We start from the raw sequence: 4564 nt of genomic DNA, 5'->3' as shown, positions 1-4564 counted from the left end.
TTAAAATTGAATCGGGGAGGAGACGGAAGAGGGGGGCGGTGGAAGGGAGCGAGGGATCGGGGAGAGGGAAAAGAGAGCTGGCACCTCGGAGCCCAGGAGGAGGAGAAGTGGCCGGGAAAGGTGTTCTCGGCGTCCTTGCTGGCGGCCGGAGCGCTCCGAGCGGAGGCGCAGGAGCGAGGCTCGCGGCGCGCCGGGGCCCCAGCAGCCATACGCTGCGCCCCGAGCTGCCATTAAATGAGTTGGCCGCGGCCAATGGGAGCCGGCGGCGGGGGGATTATTTGCATGGCGCGCTGGCGAGTGACGTGGGGAGGCGAGTATATAAACTCGGCGCGGGCGGCGGGAGGAGGGAGCAAGGGAGGAAGGAGGGGAGAGGCTGGGGAAGGAGGAGAGAAGCAAGGGAAAGAGGGAGGGAGGGAGGGAGGGGCCCGGGAAAGGGGTCACAGGCACGCTGCTTCCTGAGCCCGCGCCGCGGCGGCGGCGGCGGTGGCAGCGGCGGCGAACTCCAAGCTCACCCTCTTAGCCTTCTTCCCCGCCCGCGCTCTCGGAAGCGGGAACGATTGGATTTGAAAGCGGAGACCCAGAACTAAGCGACGGGGCCGGGGCAGGGGTGGCAGAGTAGTGTGGGGACTACCGCCTCTGGTAAGATTTAAATGCTCAGAATTACGACCTAGCTCTTCTTCGGTCCCATCACCTCCCTTTTCCCCCTCCCTTAACTCTGCGACCTCCAAGAAGGGGAAAGTTGGTACCCGAGGCCAGCATCTAGCCCGGCAGCTCATTTAGATGGCTGGAACGGGGCGTGCCCTCACGTATAGGGGGGACAATCCTAGGTGTACACGGGTTCTTCCGCTACTCAGCTTAGGGCAACCTGAGGGGCCCCGCTCCCCACTCCAAATGCCCCCTTCAACGCCGCAGGCACTGAAGTTCTCCGGTGCAATCTGCAGTGCCCCTTCGCACAGCCAAGACTTCACAACTCAAAAGCAATCGGAACCCATCTCCGTGGAGGAGATAGCAGCTCTCCAAGACAGAGAGCTGCTCCGTAATGTTCCTAAGGCTGAGATGATGGGAGCTGGCGATCTCATTGAGTTCTCCCACTGAGCAGGTGGTGGATTTGAACCACCAACCTTTCAGCAGCCAAACGCTTTATCCACTCCTCAAAAACCTAAAAGCCAAATTGAACCGTCAAATTCTGACTCACAGCGACCCAATAGGGTAAAGTAGAACTGCCCCTGTGAGTTTCCAAAGACTCTATGTAAGCAGAAAGCCTCATCTTTCTCCCAAGGAGCAGCTGGCTGGCTCGAACTGCTAGCCTGGTGGTTAGCAGCCCAAGCCCTAATCCACTATACTTTCAGGGTTAGTTAACCACTGCTCAAGGTCCCCTGTAATTCCTGTGACCATGGAGCCCACTGTATTCTGAAGTAGTACAAAAACTTGAAGAGTTTACCACAGCCCAGCTCTGGGAGTTCTTGTGTAAGCTATTCCTTTTGTACCAGCCCATTTTTGGAGGGGAGGAGCATGGAGTAGGGAGTGTATGTCTTTAAAATGAGCCTAGGTGTTTGTAGTCACATAAGCTTTCCAACTTGACTTCTTCCTTCTAGGAAGAGATTTCTGAGAAGCTAAACAAACATGGATCTGGAAGCTAATTACGCAGTAACAGTTGAAAAAAGTTGGTTGAAATTGGAGTTAGAAAATAAAAAACGAAATCGAGGTCACCCACACTCTTCTGGAAAGAATTCCCTCAGCGGTGCAAAAACTTGGTGAGTTTACCAGGGCCCACCCGAAACTGCATGGGAGAGATGGGTCTCATGCCAGAGAGAATGGTCCCATTTTCTCTCCTATTATGCAAAAAAGACACACTTCATTACATGATTAACGCATCAACTTGCAGTTATTCTTGAGCATCAAAGTGTTCTTGAGTTGGGTACATACAAGACATTTTCCAGCCCAATCTCAAGCAACAGCATTGCACTCGTGATTTTTACCCTGAATAAGTGACCCCCCCCAAATTATTTTCAAACAATTTCAGATAACCTTTGGGGCCACCCAATTATTACTCCTAAGTCCTCAGGAAGTTCCAAGCATCATCTGTACTAATCGTCCTGAGAAAAGGATGCTTAATGATAGTGAGCAGCATGCCTGACTTCTCATGTTAGAAATACACCTATAATGATGATGATGGTGATAAGAAGAAAACGTTTCAATATATTGGGTAGTGAACGTGTGGCATCTCATTTTGTTCTCCGTTTTATTGTATTGTATTTTTAAAAATTGACCTTATCACTTATCCCAGATACAGGAGAAATGGTTTCTTTCATCTCAATCACTATGATTATTACTATAGCTCCCCCCACCCCCGCCCCAGGATTGCTACAGTGTGTACTGCGACAGTAAATTGTTCTCTCTGCAGATTAAGCTGCTTTCATTTCAGGCCATTCAGCACCAAATAGTAAATTCATCAAATAATATATAATTATATTAGAAAGGAAGTGCATTTCATATTTATTTTTTCAAATAAATATCTAGGTTATAAACTCAATTCTCAACTACATTCCTATCCCTCCCATCCAGTTTTTGAATCTTTTGATATGTTTCATGTGCTACCTGCAAATGTCAGTTACATTGTGAATGAACAACAACAAAACAAACAATATTATTTAAGAATGCTATAGATCCATGTTTCCTTTGATCATTTAGGAGGCAATGGGTGTGCAGTGAGAGTCAGAGGGTTAGGGAAAAGTCAGCCAGACTGAAATAAAGGAAATGGTTTTCAAATTATAAACAATATTATCCATTTAGCAATGGAAAGATTTCTTTGCTCTGTTTCTCTATTTAGAATTTAAACTAAATAGCCAAGACCCCCTGAAAATACTTTGTGTGGATCAGGCTAGGTGCATTATTTTCCATATCAATGGAGCACTCCAGTTTATAAATACCCCGCCCTCCAGCTCCCAGGGCAGGCATGCTTTCTTTCTACTTTTGGGAACTTTGGTAGCTGGCATTGAATTACTCTAGTTTTTGCCTACCATCGTTTCAAAAGTTGTTTTCAAATATGACATGCCCCTTGCTTTCCAGAGCATTTAAATAGGAGGTAAATGGTTTAGCCTTTTATGAGATCATGTTAATATTTTGTGTTCAGGGCCCTATGCCTAAACCCTTTCTAGAGAGGAGAGTCTCATTCCCCAGACCCAAGAAGGCATACACACTCTGGGTGCCCACATGCATAAGTATCACACAGGAGCTCCAGGTGTAACTTGTTGCCAAGTTGAGGGACAGCTATAGCCTACACCACTTAGGCAGTGGCAGGGCACTGAGTGCCAGACCTCTGGGTGCCTTCCATCTTGGCATGAAGATTGAGGAGCATCCTGCTAACTCCTATCAGTAATTGCTTCTGGGAGCCTCAGTATCTTGATCCTTCTGACTCGTCACTAGTGATTCTTTAAAAATAGGGAAAACAGTCCTTAAAAACAGTTTGAAAAGTTTCTCTTTTTCTCCCCCACTCCATCTCTCTACCCTCACCCCCCCCCCCCAACCAGGTTGGCAGGGACCTCCTTTAAGCCAAAGACCTTTTTCCAAAGGCAGTACTCTTGCGGATTTGAAGAATGACTATACTATTTCAAAGTAATGTCAGAGAAAGCCCAGACCCTGAGGGGAAGGATTAGTTCACTGCCGATTGACCAAATTTGTTCTCTTGGCAACTCAGAAACTTCATTGTGCCTCTTTGCTCTAAATGCCAAATAGAGGATCAACTTAGAAATGTGGATAAATAAAGATGCTTTGTGTTCTTTTATTTAACCTGTGGACATAATCCTCAAAGCAAATTCAGACCTAAGCCATCATTAGAGGAAATTGTAGGTACATATTTGTATAGCATACAAACATGTATGTATGCACATGATATCAATGAATAAGATATATTTAAACCATTACACAAGAGCCCTTGACTTTCTAATAAATTAAGGGCTAAATGTGAAACAAATGCCATTCATTAAATTCCCTATATTAAGTAATTACAACTTTTTCTTTCTCTCCCTTGATTGTTCTCAGGAGAGATCATGAGGCAGATAGAGATAGGACACTAGAGACAGAATGTCTTGTCTTGGCCTTCACGTGGAATCCAGCGTCCCTATCTCTTGAAATGGATTTTCTGCGCCCAGCGTTGGTCCCCAGCTCCAAACAGGCTATGAGTGATGGACGCACTCAGTCAGCGGTGTGTCTTCCGGTGGCCCAGGGGTCGGTGGTTTGACTTGGCGACCCGATGCCCTGTCCTTTCCCCAGGTGCGCCCGGACCCCGCCCGCTGCCCTGCGAGAGGTCTGCTCCGTGGCGTTCAGGGCCCTGGGGTGGGGGGCGCTGAGGCCACACGGAGGCATCTCGGAGGATGTGCTAGTGGGGAAGCTTTCCGGACTCCGGTGTTGCCCCCAAAGACAGGGCGGGGACCACTACTGGAGGGAGGGGAGTAACGAGAGCCCGGCCAATTCCTAGGCAGGACTTTGGAAAGAGAAAAGCGTTCTCTCCAGACGAAGAAGAGAGGGCGACGAAGAAGCGGTGGGCGAGGGAGAGGAGGAACAG

Source organism: Echinops telfairi, unplaced genomic scaffold (genome assembly GCF_000313985.2).
Source record: "Echinops telfairi isolate 266 unplaced genomic scaffold, ASM31398v2 ScPeMD7_7467;HRSCAF=8505_1, whole genome shotgun sequence".
Lineage (NCBI taxonomy): Eukaryota > Metazoa > Chordata > Mammalia > Afrosoricida > Tenrecidae > Echinops > Echinops telfairi.
Note: the sequence above shows the minus strand (reverse complement) of the source record.